Here is a 26,140-nt window from a genome sequence, read left to right as displayed (position 1 = left end):
TAATTTCTGAAGTTGATTACGGATAGAAACTAGGTCTCTCTTAAGAATGCGAGAAGGACGGGCTCTATTCAAAGATTCAACCTGAGCTAAGCGTAATTCCAACTCAGATTGATTGAGTAAATATTGTCTCTTAAGTCGAGAACTTGTTTGAATGGCTACTCCTCTAAGGACAGCTTTGAGGGCGCACCAGTCTGTTGTGCTAGAAGTGTCTTGTGGGTCATTGGTTGCCAAATAGGATTCCAGGGCATCAGCTAACGGTTTAACACCTTCGGGGGTAGATAATAAGTGATCTGGTAAATGCCATGGTCTATGGGGAAATCTTGTATTATGGCCATCCCAAGTCCACGTTACCGCAGCATGGTCAGATCAAACTATAGGTTTGATACTGGATTGGCGTGTATGTTGGAGTAAATGTTTGTCTAAAAGAATCAAATCAATACGTGAATAAGTATTATGTACATGTGAAAAAAAGTGTAGTCTTTCACATTAGGCAAATGAACTCGCCACACATCGTAGAAATCAAATTCCGCCAAGAGCTTCTGTAGCAGAGCAGATGTATCGGCAACGCCACTGTTCACTCTGGGAGAATTAGCTGACGATTTATCTATTCGACTATCAGGGACTAAATTAAAATCACCCATTATAATCATATGACCGCGTCTAATCTGGTGGACTTCCTCAAACACTCGTCTGAGAAATGGGATTTGAAGAGTATTAGGGGCGTAGAGAGAAACTAGTGTAACCTCTTTACCATCCAGCTGACCTACTAATATCAGATACCGTCCGTTCTTATCCTCTACCTTTTTGGCTAAAGTGAAAGTTACTGAATTATGGAACAGCACAGCTACACCATTCCTTTTGAGAGGACCGTTCGCATAATATGCAACATTATATCTCGCATTTCTCAAAATCGGTGGGGCCAAAGATGACAAATGAGTCTCTTGTAGTGCTACAACTTTAGCTCTATGTCTATGGAAGGTGGACAAAGCTAGCCTGCGTTTGTTAGGGGAGTTCAGACCATGTACAGTTAAAGAAAATAATTGAACCATAATCTATAATCCATAATCCATAAATAGGAGACGTTAGTTTGACATAAATACCCAAGGTTCTAGCGGAGGTGGAGTAATGTGGCCTATGGTACCCAAAATACAAATTAAACCAGAAAAAAAACATAAAAGACACATAAAAAGGAACACATAGGGGAAACTGAGATAACCCAAAAAATTAGGGTTAAAATGTTTGCCGTATAGGGAAAAAAACGGCAAAACCAAAAACATGGAGGAATTACTTTTTTTTAATGTCCTAGTACAGGTGAGAATTGCTTGGAACTGATAATCTAGTAAAATGCAATTGAGATGGAATTTGGTAATGGGACACAGGACTTCAATTAACTGTCTAAAATCAGATGCATTAATGGTGGATATTGGATGCAGAGCTAACTGGATGCCAGCTAACACTCTTGCTTCATCTTACAAAGGATTGTTTTCAATTGTTTGAAACTACTAGTATTCTTCTTGGTCCCCTTCTGGGATGAAGATTCACCTCCAGCAGTAGCAGCACTCCAAGATTTTTATGGAGAATCCTGGATAGGGGAGGAGTCAGTAAACCTTTAGCATAGTGGATGGACTACTCCCTATAAATAATGAGGAGATTGATGATGAAGGTGTTGGTGGTGGAGCTTGCATGTACTGGGCTCTAGCTGAGAGATTGGAGCTAGCTGATGTTAGTCTGATTGGTATTATTATTTAAGCATAATTTTCGGATTTTGCACAAACTCGATGCAAATGAAATAACAGGGAGGAGTTTCCTAGATGGTGAATGTCCTGACATCTACTTACTTTGATTTACAAATACTAAAGAAGGCTTGACAATTGTCAGGATTTGGATAAAAATAAACCCACCAGAAGAGATTGATTTTTTGGTCTAATGCTCAGGTATGAAAATGGCCTTCTTCTCATCTTAGGGAAAAACTACTGCCACTGGTGCCTCACTTACACAAACAACATCCTGATCATCAACATCCTCATTAATGGTGTCAGCTACACAAATATCCCCCTCAACCTGTTGCACTTCCACATTAGCAATTTCAATTTTTAAGTCACCATCTTTACTTTTACTGCTACTTATTCCCACATTTGCAGATCATGTGGACATGGTGGAAGGAGGTTTCTCTATGAGTACAGTGTTAGAAATATCAGACTCACACATAGCAATCGTGGACACACTTAGACCTTCTCAGGGATTTGTGAAGTTTATGTTCTTCAGCTTTAGTTTTTTTTGTGTGAACTGATTTGCCTGTTTCAAAGCTGTCACATGTAGGCTTAGAGTGAGAAGGTGTTGCACGCAAAGTTTCAGAAGATAGCTGACTGTTTGGCCCTGGCTTACACAATAAGCATTCTAGTGCATGAAACATAAGTAGCAGGACCAGTACTCACAAACGAACGCCATGGACTGAGCCTTTCATTGCCACTGTGTGTGGTGTAACATGGAATGTGGGCAAATTTCCCTTTATTATTAGGGGTGATGTGTTCTTTAACATTGTGAAATATTGTTTAGATTTCAGGTGCCTTATCTTAAACTTTGCTTCCACTGGACCACCTTTAGTAGATGTTGAAGTATTATGATAACTGTCAGCAGTCACAGCACTAGTATTGGGTTGCTACTCCTGCTTTTCTATTGACTGATCTATATCGATTCACAGCACTCCTAGTAATAGCACCCTAGTGACGTAATTTTTTAACACACAACCATTTTATTCTAAGTTTATTAACACTGTGTCTGAACACACAACACAGTCCCTAAAAGTGCTCCTTGTAATGACATTATTTTTTAACACAGTGCCTGAACCCACAATAATTTTATTTTGTTAACATAGTGCCTGGACACATAACACAGTGCCTCACAGTGCTCCTAGTAATGGCACCCTAATGATGTTATTTTTTAACAAACAACCATTTTATTTAAGTTTTTTAACACTGTGTCTGAACATGCAACACAGTCCCTAACAGTGCTCCTTGTAATGACATTATTTTTTAACACAGTACCTGAACACACAACATTTTATTTTATTTTGTTAACATAGTGACTGAACACACAACACAGTGCCTCACAGCACTCCTAGTAATGGCACCCTAATGACACTGGTTTTTAACACAGTGCCTGAACACACAACTCAGTGCCTCACAGCACCCTTATGACATTTTTTTAACACAGTGCCTCCCATTGCTCCTAGTAATGACAGTGCCTGAACACACAACAGTTTATTTAAATTTTTTAACACAGTACCTGAACACATAACACAGTGTTTTTATCACAATGCCTAGCCCTAAATACAGAACACAGTGCCTCTATGTTTTTTTTTTAATGACACAATGCTCAATTTAGTCAAACACAGTGATCCTAATGGTATTTTTTTAATGACACAGTGCCCCTTTACTTACTTAAATGCAGTGCAGTGCTAAGTCATAGTAGCATTTTTAGTGCCTCACAGTGCTGCAGCCCACTGCCCATAGTGCCTCTAAGGATGGTACAATGGCCCTTTATTAGCTTTAACACAGTGCTCCAGTCCTACTGGCATTTTTAGTGCTCATAGTGCTGCAGCCGACATTCCACAGTGCCTCTATGTTTTATTTTTATTTTTGATGACACAGTTCCATTTTACTGGCTTAAACACATTGCTCCAGTGTTAATGGCACTTTTAGTGCCTCACAGTGCTGCTGCCCACAGACCACAGTGTGTCTAGGTTTTGTTTTAATGACACAATGCTCCTAATAGGGTTCTTTTTAATGATACTGTGCCCCTTTACTTTACCAGCTTTAACACATTGTTCCAGTCCTAATGGTGTTTTAGTGCATCAGAGTGCTGCAGATGAGAAGTTCCACACCCTCTACCTCAGGTCTCCTGTGTGAAATTGGGCCCAATCACGAGGAACAAACTTTTATATGCAATTCAAATATGCAAGGAGGATGATGTTTTGCCCAGTTATGTGATCTGAACATGGCCGGATGACCCGAGCCAGAGCTTTATTCAAGTCCAAACCCCTAAGGTTGGTTTTGTTTGGATTCCATGGAAATTTAATTGCATATCTCTAAAAATAATGTTTTGTGAGCAAACTTTTAGAATCATTAACTGTATATATTTAATAGTCCACACATGATGACTTCTCAGCAACGGTTCGGGAGGGTCCTGGTGAGGGGGGAATAAGGCAGTGATACTGGGCAGATGCTGTGATTGTGTCATCATAAAATTGCTAATGTCCAAAGTGATAGTTCAGTGGGCTGCTGTCAAGAGTCAGGAAATTAGCTCTGTCAAAAACAGAAATTCAATCCCTACATCACATCCAGGAACTAGTAAAATAACTTGTCATGACTAAAGATGCATTACCAGTTCTGGTCATATAGCTACTGTACATAGGGCCTGATTCGGAGATGCATGCAAGTCAAATTCTGCAGACGGACATCTTTATTTATAGCAACTGTGCAAATACTGGTGATTCATAGTCCACTGGTAGCTTAATGGGTGCAACAGGATCGGAATTGGGCATTCACACCTAGGATAAGTGTGCTGTAGGCATGTAGAAAGAATTGGGGGGTATTCAGGGTTGAGCATACACAGAGGTCCTTCTGATTTAAGATGGATCTCCTGCACACGGAATTTGATGCAATTCTGCACTGAGAGCGATGACAAATTTATTCACAAGTCGATGGATGAGAGCGGTTCGGCCACAAAGATCAGCAAACTCTGAAAACAGGTGTTTATTAGCATTTACTTTCAAGTGTACAATGTGGCTATGGATACGGTCAAATTGCATACAACTTTGAATCAGGCCCATGAATCTGCAAACTCATGGCGCATCCAAAGCAGTGCTTTGAGTGGAGGAAGAGCTTCAGGTGACAGAGTCCAACATGTCTGCACCCATACTGTTAATTAGGAGGGAACTCTGGTGTGCACCCTGTGTGCCATCATGCTGGGAAGACATGCTGTGAGCAAGAGAGCCATCTCTATGCTCAGTAACAGGACACTGAGTGGACAGGGCAAGAGCAGCACAGACAGACTCCAGCATCAAACGGGAGCAATGTGTAGCATGAGTGGACCTCTGTACTATCCTGGACAGGGACCAGAACGGTAAGAAAGTAGTTTTAATAGTTCGTAGCAGGGCAGGATTATAGGGGGGGTGACAGGGGCGGCCATCCCGGGGCCCTCACAGATAGGGGGCCCCCACACAGGAGAGCTGAGCAGCATATCACTGCCTGTGCTCCAGTTCTCTTAGGCAGTGGCTCAGCTTTCCCATATTCAGTGGCCGCCACGGAGCTCACTACCATTGTGATCTCACGATTTGTTTGTGTGTCAGAGGCTGTCATGGTACTTGAGACCGGGCAGTCCCATAGAGCTGCTGATCAGTCCCTCAGCAGAATATAGTACATAGACGGCTCACACCATCATCCTCCCCCCTCCCACCCCATGGGCCTATCTGTGCCCGGCATTGTCACTGTGCATAGATGCTGCTGCCTTTGTGTCTCACTGCAGAGGAGCAGAGCTGCCAGCATGCTGTATCATCTGCTCACCCACCGGGGTGACCCTCTCCCTGGCCGGATGCTCCCCGTTGATAACCAGAATCTGACAGCAGTCCCTGGTTATGCCACCAGTTGCCTGCATTCTCCACCCCACTGCCCCTCGCAGCTAGAGGACACTTTCCAGGGGAGCTGAGAAGTTGCTTCCTCCGCCTCCGGCAGGGATACAATGAAGGAGATGACAGAAGGTCTGTTGCAGGTCACCATCCTCTTGAGCCTGGTCAGGGTAAGGGTGGATTTCAACTCTTACCTGCCTCCTATCCGGTAGATCATCCTGGGGAGCAGTTCTATTAATATGGGCCCCCACAAGTTTTTTGCCCAGGGGCCCCACAAACCTTACTCCAACTCTGGTCCGAAGCGTGACACTGACACTAGAAAGAACAACGTAAATGTTATAATACTTGCCCATGCATTCTTAGCTTAGCTTTCAAGTAACGTTAAATAATCATAAAATAACAGCAACTCTCTATTTCTAATAATAGTATAGTAATAACATTTTAAATGAAACTGTCCATTAATAATCATGACAAGAACTTGACTTGTGGAAAGGCCACATATGACCTGTACAAGGTAGAAGAATTGTTTCATCATCTTGCAACTTTAAATTGTTTTGTACAGTATGCCTGACAGCACAATAATTCAATAATTATTTATATTAGTATTAGGGGTGTGCACCGGCCACTTTTCGTGTTTTGTGTTTTGGTTTTGGATCTGGATCTTTCTTCGTGTTTTGGATCTGGATTGGTTTTGCCAAAACCACCCTTCCGTGTTTTGGGTTCTGGGTTTTGTGTTTTGGATCTGTATTTTTTTTTTAAAAAGCATAAAAACAGCTAAAATCACAGAATTTGTTGGTTTCTCTGCTCCTATGCTATTATTAACCTCAATAACCTTAATTTCCACTCATTTCCAGTCTATTCTGAACACCTCACACCTCACAATAGTGTTTTCATGTCCAAAAGGTTGCACCGAGGTAGCTGGATGACTATGCTAAGCGACACGAGTGGGCGGCACAAACACGTGACCCATCTAGGAGTGACACTGCAGTGGCAGACAGGATGGCAGTTAGAAAAACTAGGCCCCAAACTGTACATAATGCAAAGAAAAAAAAGAAGTGCAAGATGGAATTGTCCTTGGGCCCTCCCACCCACCCTTATGTTGTATAAACAGGACATGCACACTTTAACAAATCAATCATTTCAGCGCCAGGGTCTGCCACACAACTGTGGCTGAAATGATTGGTTCGTTTGGGCCCCCACAAAACAAGCTGGAAATTAATGTGTCCCTGCACAAACTGGCTCTACGGAGGCAAGATGTCATCCTCATCCTCCTCATCCACCGATTCCTCACCCTCTTCAGTGTGTACATCCTCATCCTCACAAAGTATTAACTCGTCCCCACTTGAATCCACCACCACAGGTCCCTCTGTACCTTCTGGAGGCTGGTCTCCCTGGAAGAGCTGATAATTCATTTTGATGAACATCATCTTCTCCACATTCTGTGGAAGCAACCTCCTACGCCTTTCGCTGACAAGGTTCCCGGCTGCACTAAACACTCTTTCGGAGTACACACTGGAGGGGGGGCAACTCAGGTAAAATAGAGCCAGCTTGTACAGGGGCCTCCAAATTGCCTCTTTTTCCTGCCAGTACAGGTATGGACTGTCTGACATGCCTACTTGGATGCTGTCACCGATGTAATCCTCCACCATTCTGTCAATGGTGACAGTATCATATGCAGTGACAGTAGACATGTCAGAAATTGTTGCCAGGTCCTTCAGTCCAGACCAGATGTCCAAACTTGGTCCTGCCTGCCCTGCATCACCGCCAGCGGGTTGCTTAGGATACCTAAGTTTTTTCCTGGCAGCCCCAGTTGCGGGAGAAAATGAAGAAGGAGCCGTTGACGTGTCACGTTCCGCTTCAGCTGACAGTGTGTTCACCAGCAGGTCTTTGCACCTCTGCAGGCTTGTGTCGGCCGGAAAGAGAGACACCACATAGGCTTTAAACCTAGGATCAAGCACGGTGGCCAAAATGTAGTGGTCTGATTTCAACAGATTGACCACCCTGGAATCCTGGCAAAGCGAATGAAGGGCTTCATCCACAAGTCCCACATGCCGAGCGGAATCGCTCCGTCTTAGCTCCTCCTTCACTTTCTCCAGCTGCTTCTGCAAAAGCCTGATGAGGGGAATGACCTGACTCAAGCTGGCTGTGTCTGAACTGACTTCACGTGTGGCAAGTTCGAAGGGCTGGAGAACCTTGCACAACACGGAAATCATTCTCCACTGCGCTTGAGTCAGGTGCATACCCCCTCCTTTGCCTATGTCATAGGTGGATGTATAGGCTTGTATGGCCTTTTGCTGCTCCTCCATCCTCTGAAGCATATAGAGGGTTGAGTTCCACCGCGTCACAACCTCTTGCTTCAGGTGATGGCGGGGCAGGTTCAAGAGTGTTTGCTGGCGCTCCAGTCTTCGGCACGCAGTCGCTGAATGGCGAAAGTGGCCAGAAATTTTTCGGGCCACCCAAAGCGTCTCCTGCACGCCCCTGTCGCTTTTCAGAAAATTCTGCACCACCAAGTTTATTGTGTGAGCAAAACATGGGACGTGCTGGAATTTGCCCAGATGTAATGCCCACACAATATTGGTGGCGTTGTCAGATATCACAAATCCCCAGGAGAGTCTAAGTGGGGTAAGCCACTGGGCGATGATTTCCCTCAGTTTCTCTAAGAGGTTGTCGGCGGTGTGCCTCTTACTGAAACCGGTGATACACAGCGTAGCCTGCCTTGTAACGAGCTGGCGTTTCTGAGATGCTGCTACTGGTGACGCTGCTGCTGTTGCTGCGTAAGGTGATACATCTACCCAGTGGGCTGTCACAGTCATATAGTCCTTAGTCTGCCCTGTTCCACTTGTCCACATGTCCGTGGTTAAGTGGACATTGTGTACAACGGCATTTTTCAGGACACTGAGGACACTTTTTCTGACGTTTCTGTACAGTCTCGGTATCGCCTGCCTAGTGAAGTGGAATCTAGACGGGATTTGGAACCGGGGACACACTACCTCCATCAATTGTCTAAATCCCACTGCACTAATGGCGGATACCGGACGCACGTCTAACACCAACATAGCAGTCAAGGCCTCAGTTATACGTTTTGCTTCAGGATGACTGCTGTCGTACTTCATCCTCCTCGCTAAGGACTGTTGGAGGGTCAATTGTTTAGTAAAAGTAGTGGTGTTCCTACTTCCTCTCTGGGATGATGAACGACTCCCAGCAGCAGCAACAGCAGCAGCGGCAGCAGTAGGCGTAGCAATGCAGGATCCTCCAGAGGAATCCCGGATAGGAGAGTCAGTCATGCCAGTGACATGGCCTGCAGGACTACTTCCGATCCTGACTAAGGAGGAAATTGACGAGGAGGGAGTTGATGGTGTGGTTTGCAGGCGCTTGGATACAACAGGACAACGGGATTTAGGTGTCCCTGGACTGCTTACGGTCTTAGCCAAAGTTTCTGAACTTGACAGTAACTTTTTATGAACGCGCTGCAGGTGCCGTATAAGGGAGGATGTTCCTAGGTGGTTGACGTCCCTACCCCTACTTATTTCACCTTTACATATGGTACATATGGCAAGACAGTTGTTGTCCGGATTTGGATAGAAATATTGCCAGACCAAAGAGGTGGAATGTTTGGTCTTCTGCCCAGGCATGACCGTGATGGGCTTTTTCATCCCACGGACAACAACTGTCTCCCCCGGAGCCTGATTTAAACAAACCACATCACCATCAGAATCCTCCTCGCCAACTTCCTCCTCAGCGCCAGCTACACCAGTATCCTCATCCTGTTGTACTTCAACAGTGACATCTTCAATTTGCATATCAGCAAGTGGACTGTGGGTGCTCCTTTCAGCACTTGCAGGGGGCGTGCAAATGGTGGAAAGAGCCACCTCTTCCCGTCCAGTGCTGGGAAGGTCAGGCATCGCAACCACCACCACACTTGGACTCTCCTTGGGGATTTGTGATATCTTCTTAGAAAGCACAGTTCTTCGCTGTGCTTTTGCCAGCTTAACTCTTTTGATTTTTTTAGTGGGAGGAGGGCTTCCATCGTCATGTGAAGCTGAACCACTAGTCATGAACATACTAGGGATCGACCTTAGCCGTTCCTTGCCACTCCGTGTCGTAAATGGCATATTGGCAAGTTTACGTTTCTCTTCAGCTGATTTAAATGTCTTTTTCAAGGTCATTTTCCTGAACTTTGCCATTTGGGATTGTATGTGCCCTCTACTATGACATTGGGCATCGGCCTTGGCAGACGACGTTGATGGCATGTTATCGTCTATGTCATGACTAGTGGCAGCAGCTTCAGCACTAGGAGGAAGTGGTTCTTGATCTTTCTCTATTTTATTTTTATCGGAGAAAGTTTGGTCCTCCATTTATGTTATATCGATTTGATATATACGTGCGGCTAAACACAGAAAATAATTTTTTTTTTGGTTTGGACTGGAGTGTACTTTGTGGGTTACAGCACCCTTAACGGTCAAGCCAGCCGGCCCTTTACTTATGACACAGGCGCACTCTTGGCACTACTTTGTTGATGCACGTGCGGCTACTGCGCACACAATTCACAAACACAGAAAATTATTTTTTTTTGGTTTGGACTGGAGTGTACTTTCGGGGGTTACAGCACCCTTAACGGTCAAGCCAGCCGGCCCTTTACTTATGACACAGGCGCACGCTTGGCACTACTTTGTTGATGCACGTGCGGCTACTGCGCACACAATTCACAAACACAGAAAATAATTTTTTTGGGGTTTGGACTGGAGTGTACTTTCGGGGGTTACAGCACCCTTTAACGGTCAAGCCAGCCGGCCCTTTACTTATGACACAGGCGCACGCTTGGCACTACTTTGTTGATGCACGTGCGGCTACTGCGCACACAATTCACAAACACAGAAAATAATTTTTTTTTGGTTTGGACTGGAGTGTACTTTCGGGGGTTACAGCACCCTTTAACGGTCAAGCCAGCCGGCCCTTTACTTATGACACAGGCGCACGCTTGGCACTACTTTGTTGATGCACGTGCGGCTACTGCGCACACAATTCACAAACACAGAAAATAATTTTTTTTTTGGTTTGGACTGGAGTGTACTTAGGGGGTTACAGCACCCTTTAACGGTCAAGCCAGCCGGCCCTTTACTTATGACACAGGCGCACGCTTGGCACTACTTTGTTGATGCACGTGCGGCTACTGCGCACACAATTCACAAACACAGAAAATAATTTTTTTGGGGTTTGGACTGGAGTGTACTTTCGGGGGTTACAGCACCCTTTAACGGTCAAGCCAGCCGGCCCTTTACTTATGACACAGGCGCACGCTTGGCACTACTTTGTTGATGCACGTGCGGCTACTGCGCACACAATTCACAAACACAGAAAATAATTTTTTTTTGGTTTGGACTGGAGTGTACTTTCGGGGGTTACAGCACCCTTTAACGGTCCAGCCAGCCGGCCCTTTATTTATGACACAGGCGCACGCTTGGCACTACTTTGTTGATGCACGTGCGGCTACTGCGCACACAATTCACAAACACAGAAAATAATTTTTTTTTTGGTTTGGACTGGAGTGTACTTTCGGGGGTTACAGCACCCTTAACGGTCAAGCCAGCCGGCCCTTTACTTATGACACAGGTGCACGCTTGGCACTACTTTGTTGATGCACGTGCGGCTACTGCGCACACAATTCACAAACACAGAAAATAATTTTTTTTTTGGTTTGGACTGGAGTGTACTTTCGGGGGTTACAGCACCCTTAACGGTCAAGCCAGCCGGCCCTTTACTTATGACACAGGCACACGCTTGGCACTACTTTGTTGATGCACGTGCGGCTACTGCGCACACAATTCACAAACACAGAAAATTATTTTTTTTTTGGTTTGGACTGGAGTGTACTTTCGGGGGTTACAGCACCCTTAACAGTCAAGCCAGCCGGCCCTTTACTTATGACACAGGCGCACGCTTGGCACTACTTTGTTGATGCACGTGCGGCTACTGCGCACACAATTCACAAACACAGAAAATAATTTTTTTTTGGTTTGGACTGGAGTGTACTTTCGGGGGTTACAGCACCCTTTAACGGTCAAGCCAGCCGGCCCTTTACTTATGACACAGGCGCACGCTTGGCACTACTTTGTTGATGCACGTGCGGCTACTGCGCACACAATTCACAAACACAGAAAATATATTATTTTTTTAGCACTTGGGGGGAGCACCCCTGATGGACAGAGCACCCCCTGGACAACACTACAGCACTCCTTTAGGACTGGGACACTGCACAGGACTTTGGAGTGGACACAGCCCCTATGGAGAACTGACTGCACAACACAGTCCAGCCAGCCCCTATGGACTTTGAAGTAGTGGACACAGCCCCTATTAACAACAGCAGCACAACACAGCCAGCCCCTATGGACTTTGAAGTAGTGGACAACAGCAGCACTACACTACACTACACTACACAGCCCTAACTCCCACCCTCCCTCTTCACTGTCCACAGCCGAGTGAGAAAATGGCGCCGACGCGGGTACCTTATATAGGATCCAAAACCCGCGAGACTCGGAAGGCGGGATGATGACGTTTTGCCTCGATTTCAGATCCGAGTCAGGCGGGAAAAGTCGAGCCTGACTCGGATCGGACTCGGATCGGGGGGGCTCGGGGGGGTTCGGATTTCAGAAATCCGAACCCGCTCACCCCTAATTAGTATAATACACTTACTATTTATTTTATGCAGTTGCTATGTAGAAGATGATAAGGGTGGGTGAAATCAAGTGTCCTGTGTGTGGGCAGAAAGTAAAATATAGGGCCTGATTCAGACCCACTCGCGAGCGGCTGTCCGCTCGCAAGTGGGTCAATGTTATGGACTGAGCATGCGCACGACGGAGGGAGCTCCGTCGTGCGCATGCGCCAGACGCGACGAGCGAAGGAAAGTCCTTCGCTCGTTGTGTCTGATCAAAGGGGGTGTGCTGTTGATGTTGATTGACAGCACGCCCCCTTTGGTAGGCGTGCCGGGGGCGTGCCTCCCTGACGGGGGCGTTCCCACGGGAACGCCTCCCATCAGAAGCCGGCCCACTGACATCACTAGTGATGTCAGTGGGAGTGATTTTGGCTCTGATAGAGCCAAAATCAGTCCGGAGCTTGCGGTTGAAAACCTCAACCGCAGGCTCCGGCTCGCAATTTTCGATGGTCGCGATGGTCTCGACCATCGCGGCCATCAAAATGCACGCTCGTATAGCCTGTGGGTGGTGACCCACAGCTATACGAGCGTCCAGAAGGACGCTCCATTTTCATGGAGGCCGGCCCTCATTCAGAGCGTGCGCTCTGCTCAGAGCGTACGGCTCTGAATGAGGGCCATAGACATTACCATATAAACTTTATTATGTGTCCCCGACTTCCCAGGGCAACACTCATGGAACTTGCCAGCATCAGGGCAAAACTCATGGAACTTGCCAGCACCAGGGAAAAACTCATGGGACTTCCTGGGGCAACACTCATTGCACTAGCCAGCACTAGGGCAACATTCATGGCACTTCCCAGGGCAACGCTCATGGCACTTCCTGGGGCAACACTCATTGGACTTGCCAGCACCAGGGCAACACTCATGGCACTTCCCAGGGAAACACTCATTGGACTTGCCAACACCAGGGCAACACTCATGGCACTTCCTAGGGCAAAAGCCATGCTTTTTCCTGTATAGACAAAGAACCTTCTATTAAAATATATGGCTGTGTCATTTAATCTCTACTATATATCTGTGCAAAACAATAAAGTAACAAATTATACTACGGCAGATATCCTTGAAGCTTTACAATATACTGTACTGTACATCAGCTCTGATAGCCAATAAATGTAATGTTTTCATGATATTGTCCATTGTTTACATAGTACAATTTTATGCTGCTATGTTGACCCTCTTGCAATCTTCATACTCTGAACTTTATGCAATCAAACTAATTTAAATGTATGTGATATCTTAAATTGTTGCAATAGTTTTTGAGATCTTTTCAATGCAGCATAGTTTATGATGGCATACTGGGCTGTTGTCTACATAGTCAAACACAGGGCAATTTAAAACCTTAGGTCAGCTAGACATGTCTCAGATGTAACTAGTGTTAATCAGCCACATTATATCCTAATAGAGAGATCTAAGAGATCTGTGCTCTAATTGAGCTGTGCTTTCCATTCACAAAGTATTCTATTCACAAAGTATCCAAACTGAACAGTTAAAAAAACAGTTGAACAAACATTGAACAACATCTAAGAGCAGGTAATTTCTAAATCAAAATGATATTTATGTAGTATTCTAAGAATTTCACATTTTATTCTAAATCACCATGTACCAAATATTATTCTTTCTTAATTCACTCCATGGTATCTTCTCTAAGGCTATTATATAATTCACTCTCCCTGCAGCTCACCTCTTTGTACACATTGCAGCCACAATAATCTACTTCCCTCTTGTGAATACACATGAGCTTTTTACTTATTTTTATAAATTGAGAGTAACATCCACAACCTGTCGCCATAACAAACTTTCAAACAAAACTCACCTTTATATTTATATCTCTCTCCTTCTACTTCTTTAAGCTGGTGACATATCACCAAATCCTTGCCCTACCCACATTCCCCACTCACAATGCAATATAAATCCAGCAAACCTCAGACACATCACATGCCTCCCATTGTCCTCCAAAACACTAATATGTGCCTTATGGAATGCATGATCTGTCTGCAACAAACTAACATCCATCCATGACCTCTTTATTTCAAATAACCTCAACCTTCTGGCAATAACGGAAACATGGCTCACACACTCAGACACTTCCTTCCCTGCAGCACTCTCACACGGTGGCCTACACTTCACCAACACCTCCAGGCCTGATACCAGTAAAGGAGGTGGAGAAGGAATATTACTGTCCCAATCTTTTACATACACAGGATAGAGAATTAATAAATACAACTCCATAGTGCACTAGGGTAAATCTGCCTTAGGTAAAAACACGTGGGTTACCTTATACACCAAAAGTAGTGAATACAGACAATAAACTGTGTAACAACCTAGTGGCGCTATACTCTTAATAAATGAAATAAAAACAGTATACTTCTCTAATAATGGTCAATTTCAATGAAAATTTATACATGTGGAGAAAGGAAGCAATATAATACTGTACAATTTATTAATACCACATGTGTATCTGACACATAAAATATAATTAGGCTCTAATTGGCCAACAATAAAAAAACATTAAAAATAAAGTGTAAAGAGGTAGATATAATACAGTAGTTAGTGGCCCTCCAGACCTTAACGTGTTTCAAGCAATAGGCTCTTCTTCAGAAGGTAATGAAGAAGAGCCTATTGCTCGAAACTCTTTCAGGTCTGCAGGATTCAAGTGTAGCAGAAAGGAATGCCTTGTGCCTCAGACTGGGACTGCTTGTCAGACATCACAGACATTATCTGGAGTGATCTATGGTGCACTTTCAGTGCTGATGCAACATCTTGGTTCAGCTACGCAGGCCAAGGGCCGCTAGCTACTGTATTATATCTACCTCTATTCACTTTATTTTTTATGTTTTTTATTGTTGGCCAATTAGAGCCTAATTATATTTTATGTGTCAGATACACATGTGGTATTAATAAATTGTACTTTACCTACAGTATTATGCTATATATTGCTTCTTTTTTCCACATATACTGTATGAATCTTCATTGAAATTGACCATCACGAGAGAAGTATACTGTTTTTATTTCATGTATTAAGAGTATAGTGCCACTTGGTTGTTACACATTTTATTGTCTGCTTTTACATACACAGTTCTCTCTCAGGTGCCATTACTCACATTTACATAATTTTAAGTACATTCTATTAGGACTTTCACCCTTTCTCTCTGTGCATTGCTGCTATCTATCGCCCACCTGGACCACCCAATTAGTTTCTGGGACATTTTTCTCCCTGACTCCCTCACTTCCTATCCTCAGACATCTCCACCATCATGATGGGTGATTTCAATATCCCGTTTGACAGTCCACAATCTCCTTGTGCCTCCAAACTTCTCTCTCTAACTTCCTCTCTTGGCCACTCCCAATGGACTGACTCCTCCACTCATCAGGATGGCCACTGCCTTGATCTTGTATTCACCAGACTACACTCAGTTTCTGATTTCATGAATCTCCTTTTCCTCTCTCACAGATCATAATCTTATCACCTGCACTCTCTCCTCCATTATATCAACCTCAATCTCAATCAAATCAACCAAGCTTCCTCAAACCTGAAGAGATATTCATGCTATTAATTTTCAACAACTAGCCACCTTTCTACAACAATTACTCTTACCAATTTCTAAGTTCACTTCTCCTGAGACTGCTGTATCACACCTGAACCAGACCATAGAACTAGCCCTTGATGAAGTAGCTCCAGCTACCCATCACACTCCACATAGACTTAGATGTCAACTGTGGTATTCCAAATAGACAAGACACTTACAAAAACTCTCACATAAAGTAGAACATCAGTGGCGTAAATCTCATACTCCAAGTGACTTCCTCACATATAAAACTATCTACTTCTCTTATTGTAATGCACTGGATACTGCCAAACAAACATATTTCCAATCTGTCATCTCTGCCCAAGGCTCTAACCCCAAGTGCCTTTTTAATACATTTAAATCACTTCTTACCCCACCTCACCCAACCCACTTGCTACTATCAGTGCACAAGATGTTGCTTCCTATTTCAAGGTTAGGATTGATTATATCTGAAATGAAATGGTGGGCTCTTCCTCAGCCAGTGACCTGCTCCATTTCCTACCTAAACCCGCTGGTACATTCTCTTCATTTGACCCCACTAATGAAGATGAATATCTATACTCTAATCATCCTTCTACTCTACTACCTCTCCTCTTGAACCTATACCCTCACAAATCAGTAAAGCTCTGTTTGCTGTGCTCCTCCCACCCTTAACTAAAATCTGTAATCTCTCCTTCTCTACTGGTATCTTTCAATCACTGTTCAAGCATGTAATGATCACTCCGATTTTGAAAAAAACTAAATTCTGACCCTAACTCTCTCTCAAATTACTGTCCTATCTCCCAGCTCCCTTTCCCCTCGAAGCTACTGGAGAGACTTGTCTACACTCACCTCACACACTTTCTTAACACCCACAACTTATTGGACCAACATCAGTTAGGTTTTTGTTCCCAACATTCCACAGAGACACTTCACAGAGCCAGCACTGACTAAGGTAGTAAATGTCCTGGTCACTGCAAGGCTAAAGGACATTACTCACTTCTAATTCTTTGAGATCTCTCTGCTGCCCTTAGCACTGTTGACCACTCTCTTCTCATAGAAACACTACAATCCCTAGGTTTTCAAGACACAGCGCTTTCTTGGTTCTCATCGTACCTATCTAAACTCTCTTTCACTGTTCGCTTTTCTGATTCTATCTCCACTTTGCTACCTCTATCAGTTGGAGTATGCAAGGCTCAGTCTTAGGTCCTCTGCTTTTCTCAATCTATATCACCTCTCTTGGCAAACTAATCAGCTCTTTTGGTTTTCAGTATTATCTGTACATGGATGATACTCAAATCTACCTATCCTCCCCAGATTTGTAACCATCTCTGCTGGTCTGTGTCACTGAATGTCTCTCTGCTATTTTATCTTGGATGGCATCTCACCACCTCAAACTTAATATTTACAAAACAGAATTAATTATATTTCCACCGGCCAACGGTAGTTACCAACCTGATATCTCTATCACTGTTGACAACTCGACAATCAACTCCACCCCACATGTTCGCTGTCTAGGTGTCATCCTTGACCTTGAACTGTCTATGTTCTCCACATTCAATCTGTCTCAAAATCCTGTTACATACATCTAAAAACCATAGCCAAAATTCAACCATATACAAGACACTGCAAAAACTCTAATCCACGCACTCATTATTTCCCCGCATTGACTATTGCAATAGTCTTCTTTCCAGTCTTCCCAAAAACAGTCTCTTGCCACTACAATCCATTATGAATGCAGCTGCGAGGCTGATCTGTCTCACCAAACGTTCACTGTCTGCTGATCCACTCTGTAAGTCCCTCCATTGACTACCAGTATTCTACTGTATTCAATATAAAATGCTTACACTCACACATAAAGCTATTAACCAAACCACACCAACATACACCTCTTCACTCATCTCAAAATATCTCCCAACCCGACCTCTCCGCTCAGCACAAGATCTGCGTCTCTCATCCCCATGCACTACTTGCTCCCATTCACAGTTACAGGACTTTTTTGGGCTGCACCCACCCTGTGGAATGTCCTCTCATGCTCAATAGTCTCCAAACATTCAAGCGTTTTCTGAAAACTCACCTCTTCAGACAAGCAATTCAGATTCCAGAATCGCCTACATAACCTTCCTAGCTTCCCTATCTAATTACATCCCTTCTTATAGTCCACACTTAACCTCACATATTTTCTCTTTCTTCAATTTCACATCCTCCTAACCCTAGGCCAACATTCCTGTGGGTCTGGATCATACAGCTCACAAAGAACCTCTGCAATCTGGCTGGAGCAATTTGCAATATGTTGCACCTATCCTTGTGCATCAACACCTATTTCCCTATAGATTGTAAGCTTGCGATCAGGGCCCTCTTACCTTTATGTCTGTTTCTTACAACCCAGTCTTATTCTATTAATGTTGTTTCAAACTGTAAAGCGCAATGGAATATGCTGCGCTATATAAGAAACTGTTAATAAATACATAAATAATAAATATTGACGTACGTGCTGTGCTAGCAAATAAATTACTGTAAAAATTACAGATACTGCATGACAATAGTTAAATTCATGTCTGTGCTTTAAAAACAATGGTATCTACATAGCTTTATGTTATTGTTCAGGATGTCACAAATATAATCAAATCGGCCTGGTAATGTGAGAACCCTTTTACTGTCCATGACTCTGCATCACATCAAATCCCACACTTACTGTAGGATGCCAATGATGTACAATCTGTGTCAGCTTTCCATTCACCGCACAACATTGTAAGATCTGGCCACTGGAACATTGAACTGTGAGCCAGAAATGAAAAAGTTATGTCAAAATTTCCACTAATTAAATTCACTATGAAATTGGCTTTTTGCAGTTCTGCCAATACAACTTTGGAGTTCTGGTTGGCTGTTACTTACAGTATTGTTTATACATTTGCATTTCACAGAATTTGTAGTCTATAAACAGTGCTTGGAAACATATGGTCATTTTATTCTGTTCTGTGATGGGCTTTGAATTCCAAGAAGAACATCTATTAACGGGCAGAATTCAGCACAGGTCACTGGAATAGCATGCAAAATCCAACCAGTAGATGCGGAATGAGTTCAGTGTTCTACAGAACAGTTGTATAATTTGGATCATCTCTCAGCAGGATGCAAGTAGTTCATATAAAATAGCAACTAATTAGACACATTGGTGAAAGAGATCTCATGGAGGGAGCTATCCCCATACATCATAATGTACCCCAAATATGTATCACCTTTCACGGGTGTCAACAGTGTGGCTGTCTTTAAATAATGATGCAGCTACCTTCTGCTCTCCTGCCTAGCTCAGCTTGTTCACACACCTGGACTCTAGGTAGTGGTATTTGGAAATGGACATACTGTACACATGTAAGATTGAATATGATATTGAACTATTAGGGCATAAGTGGATCTATAATGTTCACTTCACAGAAGGTACAGTATTATTATGGATGCCAGACCGTCTCTTGAAAAAATCAACTCTTAAAATTCAACAACTATAGCATTAGTTTAGCAATAAAAATTTGACATTGTTTTACTGCTGTTATTCAGAAGTTGACACTCCATGCCTTGTGGAAAATCTCTCTCTCTTTTATGCTTTGAACTAAGTTTTAAATGCACTCAATGTTTCTGCAGCTCTTACTAATTTCCCACATGGAAGTCAATGAACTCAACTTGGCGCTGTTCACACTCTAACTGGCTCTCCAAAATACAATTAATGGTAGATGGTTAAACTGCATGATTTTGGTCTCTGTATTCTTATATCTATTTCCAGCTGGAAGGATAAATACTCTCTTGGAACATACCACGTTAACTTTTCTATTCTCAAGAAAACACCTGCACACCTCCGCCCGAATGGATGGAGTCATTTTTAACTCCTCTATTCCCTCCTCTTACTAACTATCCCTCTCTGGAGCAAGAACAACAGTCACCTTCAATAGTGCACCCTCCTTAAGCAGTGCTCAGTCTACAGTAAGTGACAATACAAATACATAAATACACTAGACACACAGTGTTAAGGGTTAAGTTTGAAAATAAAATCTACAATTTTCATATAGTGCCCACTTCATTAATATGATGTATAATGGACTGAAATTCCAGGCTCCACTCTCAAAACAAGCTTACCAGTAATGCTCTATATTATTGCATCTCCTGATATTATGTCACCTTTCCATTAAATCCCACAATGACACTAATAAATACATCTGTATTTTAAATGTTCAAAGTCCTCTATATGTTTAACATTTACTTTAATGAAGTTTTGTGCATTGTGGAAGAAAGTCTCAAGAGGAGTAAAACTTCTACATTACATATGGTATAAAGATGTGAAATCAGATATAACACTTCAACACAGAGAACTGTTAGAGTTCTTTTTCAATAATTTATATAAATATTAACACATTATTTTCATATTAAATATGAGGTCATGGGCAATGTGCTTTACAACGTAGGTGTCACTCCATGATTTTCTAGTACATTTTTTGCTAAAATGGAAAAATGAACCTCATAAACTCAAATAAATTTGTGTAAAATTATTAGCTCCAAAACACCGTACATGTTAAATTATTTTTCTCAACTTTTATTATACTTATGTGGCTCTTCATTTCCAAAGTTACATAGTCTGCCATGGCCCTTTAAAGTTTAAACAGTGTTTCTTATATATGTTATTACTGCACATTAATTGTTCTGCCAAATGTGGAAAAAGATAATTTGGAAGTACTGCAAAATTATATTTCTTTATACGGAATATCCCAAAATTTTTTTCATTCATATCCCTCCATCCCACTGACTAGTACTATAGTAGTATGGCTGGCTGGGGAATTCAAAACTGGCTGGAATCCAATTAACACTGTTAGCCAGAGGCATCTGATAATGCCAAGGGAATAGTGGTGATCCCAAGGGTAGAACTGGTCAGATTTACAGATTTTAAAAAATACATATAATTTTTTTTAAAATATAGGAACAGTGCTTAAAGTAGTTCTAGAGAAGTGGTGGAAATCTCCCACCCCATATTACTATTGCCCTGTTTGGATTAAAATCATTAAAAATACTACATACTTGCCTGCCCTAACCGAAATGGCTGGGAGGTTCTCGAAAATTGGGTGGCACTCCAGGGGTCCCAAAAAGGTGGACAAGTCTCCCGGCTAGTCACCTACCCCACACCCCTCCCCCCGAACCATCACCGGCCCACCTGCAACATCATACAGACAGCCCCCTAGCGGGGGCGATGATGCATTTTGGCCTGTATCATGTTATTGTGGCCCCGCCCCCTGCATTACAATCCTGATAATGTCGATATTGTGTAGTGTGGGGCATGGCCATGATGATACAATGGCATGATTATGCCCCTGCTTTGCCCATAATAAAACATAATGTCCCTGCCGCACCCCCTCCAACTATGCCAACCTGGCTTCCCCCTCCCGGGGCAGAAGCCAGAATGTCAGCAAGCATGAAATACTATACAATATAGTAATTTTAAGCCCAAACAAGCTTGCACATGTTCAAACCAGCTGAATCAAGGTCAAACCTTTTATATATTAAAACATATTTGGGTAATTCAAACAGGAACCTGACTGCATCTGCTATTGCAGGGGTGAATCTAGGCATTCTGTCCCCAGGGCAAAGACTTAGCTTGATGTCCCCCCTCCCCAGCAGAGTGTAGTCACCTGCTACCTATATGCTATATACTGCAGGGAACATCACAGTGACTGCCATATAATACAAATAACATCACAGTGACCACCATACAATACATAAAGCTTTGCAGTGACTGCAATATAATGCACAGAATATATTGTAGTGACCACCATAGAATATATAGAACATTGCAGTGGCCACAACATCAAGCAGAGAATATTACAGTGACCACCATATAATGCAGAGAACCACATAGTGACCACCATATAATCCAGAGAACATCACAGTGACCACCATGGTATATATAGGCATTGCAGTTACCACCATATAATGCAGAAAAAGTCATACTATCCACCATAAATTGCACAGAAGATCACAGTGACAACCGTATAACTCAGAGAACATCACAGTGGCTGCCATATAATACATACATGGTCCCATTGGCAATGGCGCATTTGGGTCCTGGTGGTCATGTGTGGAGCAGGTCTGGCGCAAATATCTTACAAAGCAGCGTTCCCATGAGTATTCTCCTCCTATCCCTAATCCCCCTAATGAATAACTCTAACTTCCACCTCCCCCAGCAGCCTAACACTAACCTCCTTCTACTGCCTAACCCTAACCTCTACCCCCACAATCTAACATTACCCTCCTCCCCCCACAGCCTAATACTAGCCTCCTCCTGGTGCCTAACACTAACCTCCCCCCCACAATATAACACTAACCTCCTTCTAGTGTCTAACACTAACCCCTCCATCCTGCAGAATTACCCCAATGTCGAAATTCTGAGAATGTTGGTATTTCATATACCGACATTTTGGATGTCAACATTGTGAACATGTCAAAATTCTGAAGATGTCAACATGTTGCCTCTCAATATTTCAACAATGTTGACATCATAACTGTTGACATTGTGGTGGCGACACAGTGATTTTGAACTAATGACTGCATCCCACTACTGAAGAGTGGAAAAGTGAATAATTGGAGATGTTGCCAATCCGCAACCAATAACCCTTAAATACCTTACTCAGTCTCATAATAAAACCTATTAAAGTAGTAACTCTTTAGATCTACAGCTCTATTTTATTCCTCCTCTATTGCAGCCATACAACATTTAGGAAGAATCATCAAGCAGGCAGTTCCACTGAAGCCGCTGCTATGAGTGAGGAGGAGGCTGGGCCATGCAGAGACAGGGGAGAGAAGGGCTGTGCAGCCTATTGTAGCAGAACCCGACTCCTGGGAGGGGAACTGTATGGTACTGCGCTCCCTCCTCTCCATGATACAGCTTCTGGGGCAACTTTAACACCGGCTCCCCCTGCCACAGGGTCTGTGCTGTTCTTTAATATTGAGTGAGGTTCAATAAAAATGATCCATCTAGTAACAGGATGAGATAAAAGATGATAAAATCAGACATAAAATTATCCTTTGAATGCAGATTATACCTGGGGTTTACATACATGGTATGGAAAAACAATTATTCTTATAGAAATCTGTTAAAATGCTGTCTAATGTAATATGATATAATTTTAGAAACTTTCTTTGACCTCTCTAGGACTTTATGGGGTAATAGAAATAATTATACTAATCATACCAGTTGTTAAAATAGCCCAAACACAATAAAACATGCTTTCTCCAGGGTGGAAGCATAGATTTGGCACACACAAATATGATACTTCATTTGTGGGTGGATTATGCACAAATATGACCCGGCCCTAGCTTCTTGAATAGAAAATAGAATCTCTGGGCCTTGGTGAAGATTATATGCTCCTATATATTCAGCATCCTTGGTGAGCCATTGACATAATGGATACATACACACACATCACCCGCAGTCTGTTGTGCCATAGTAATGAACTTGAAAATGCATAAACTACTTCTTTGCAATATGTGTCCCATGCGTCCCCAGCTGGAAGAATATGCAAGAGTGTACCTACTGCAGCCGGTGTCAGCTACCCCAGGCAACAACTGGCAGTACAATGTATTTGTTACACATGTCTAAAGGTCTGATGAAGAGTTAAAAAAGCATGATGACTGGGTTGATTGCACATAGCATGCACAGAACTGACTGCGTATGACTCTGCATAGTTCGGCACAACCTCTGTGAACTTAGCTTATGTAGCAGCTCTCAGTTACAGCCCAGTGACGTCCCTTCAATTGTATAACTCTGCATTGCTTATAGCTGTATATGTTTGGTTCCAGAGCATGCACAGTGCTAAAATATATAAGCCACGCTCTGCAAACATACTTGCAATTAACTGCACTTACCTTTAAATGCTTAGGTTCTTCTCTGAGAAATCATTACACAAGCTTGTTTTTATACTAGTCATTTTTATTTGTTGAAATCCGATAGGCCCCAATTCACTCACCCTCACAGTCAGCAGACTGGGTTGGTACATCACTGTGTATGTGAGCATCTATATGAGACTCAAGTGTTTGGCTGTCAGCTCCTTCTCTGTTTTTAAGCTGTTTGCTGGAATATTGATATCTATGATGGATACATCTAATACTCAGTATTATTCTGGCCACATTCCATTATCAATTTATTTAGAACAACTTCCAAATAGCAACCACTAACTTCCACTAGTCATTGTTCTTTCTCCATTCTCCTCTCAGACACGTAGAACAACCTGTCCTTCATTCCATTACTAAGGAAATATATGGCTTTAGACTTTATTGTTTACTGTATTTTATTTCATGGAGAATCAGAGATGGATATTGTCTGTAGAAGATGGAATTGTTTTGTGCCCTGTTGTCAAGGATAACTTGTGTCCTTTCTCTGAATGAAATAGAGAGACCAGACAGCTCCGCATATGAAGAGTATAATCAGTTACTTGCTGTCATTATATATTTTTTCCAACTGTTTGGATTAAAGCAATGACTTTAATTTTATTAGTATGATATAAAACATAGAGAGGGTTCCGTTCTGATTGTTCTCTGCTATTAAAAAAGTTAGGTCACAAGGAAAAAAAAAATCAAAACATTCAATTACAGTTACTGCAGCAGCTGAAGGGGAACAAAATCAATGAAAAGCGCATACCTATTAGAGACCTGCAGTTGCCATAAAACTGAAACTAAATCACAATGACAGTGTCTGAACTTCAAATAAATTGCTTTGTATTCTGAAGGGGAGACTACAGAAAAATGGAAATTATATTACAGTTGTTAGATGAAAGGATAGACTATTGCATAACTGTTACTACTCTAAATGGAAATATAAAAAAACACTACATACTGTGTTGGTGTGCGCCACTGATTTGTTACATACCATTTGTTAAAAACAAAAAAAATTACACTATTATTTTTTTTACTGTATGCCAGACTGTCCTTGGTTCAATTAGGTGATACTTGTATACAATAATGAGATCAGTGATATATGGATGTAAAGGGTTGTCCCTTTCACTGGACCTGCCCCTAATTGTATTTATGTCTGCTGCCAGTCTGCATCTTCCTCAGTTCTGCTTCTGCCTAGGCTGTATTGGATAACATTGAACATATTTGAAGCTAAAAGTTCAAGTCAAAGTTCAGAACCAATCTAAGAGGTTCAATTAGAAACTGAGCCTACTGCCATTAGAGCAAGAAAACCATGCAATTCTCTTAAAGCACAAATAACAGGATTACAATGGTGAACTAAGACCATACAGTACATAACCTTTGCCATACAAAAGTGATGTATGTCTGGTTCTTCTATTTAACATATAGATGTACAGTAAAAGCTACTGTGTATGGGCTTTCTGACAAAATGAAGTCTTGCTCTCTGAAACCATGTCCAAGTTGGAACACCTCTGTACCCCATTGTAGTCCACCAACTAGAACAATTATGCCTAAACTGTAACACTTAGGGCACCCCTTGGTGGTTTTATTTTACAGTTGCTGTTTATTATATCTTAGAAAGATAAGAGCATTGGCTTGTGTCCCTACTTGTCTGATACAGTTGAAATGATTTCCATTAGAGGACCACTAAATCAAAATAAATTGGAGATGATAATAGATATAGAACATGGAACCAGTGCTTTATCTCAAGTCATATGACTTTTAATAAAGCAGTGATTGCAGACATCTAACAGATTAGATGAAAACATTCTGCTTCTATATCCCATTTTAAAATTTAGTTCCAAAATTTAGGTGGAACCACGAACAAACCATCCCCAAATCATTGGTAAATCTTGGACAAATTCAAATCATTCTCACTGGTCAGGTCTGGAAAATGAAAACTAATCAAATGTGTAAGTTTTTGAGACTTTTTTTGTTAATGTAAAAACAATAGTTTGATTAAGCTTTTTTCTATATGATTTTGAATATTTGTACTTACATTTTACTTGTCTACTGTATTCGTTAGAAAGTGTTATCGTAAATGCGTAACACTATTACTTTTGTTTCACACAACATGATTTTATTTTTCATACACTGATAATTTACATTGGCTATCCAATATCTTCTACATATATCCCCATCTTATTTTATTTGGTCATTAACAGGTTTTAATTAAAAATAACTGGGGATAGAAACCATTCAGAATAATGCAGAAATTAATTTTTCGTTAATTAAAGAAGTGTACATTTTTATGGGATGTAGTCAGGATACTGGCAGCTGGGATAGCGGCCACTGGTATCCTGACTTCATCCCATA

The sequence above is a fragment of the Taudactylus pleione genome, unplaced genomic scaffold (genome assembly GCF_031769625.1).
Source record: "Taudactylus pleione unplaced genomic scaffold, aTauple2 ptg000202l, whole genome shotgun sequence".
NCBI lineage: Eukaryota > Metazoa > Chordata > Amphibia > Anura > Myobatrachidae > Taudactylus > Taudactylus pleione.
The sequence above is the reverse complement of the archived record's forward strand: the minus strand, read 5'-3'. Positions refer to the sequence as shown.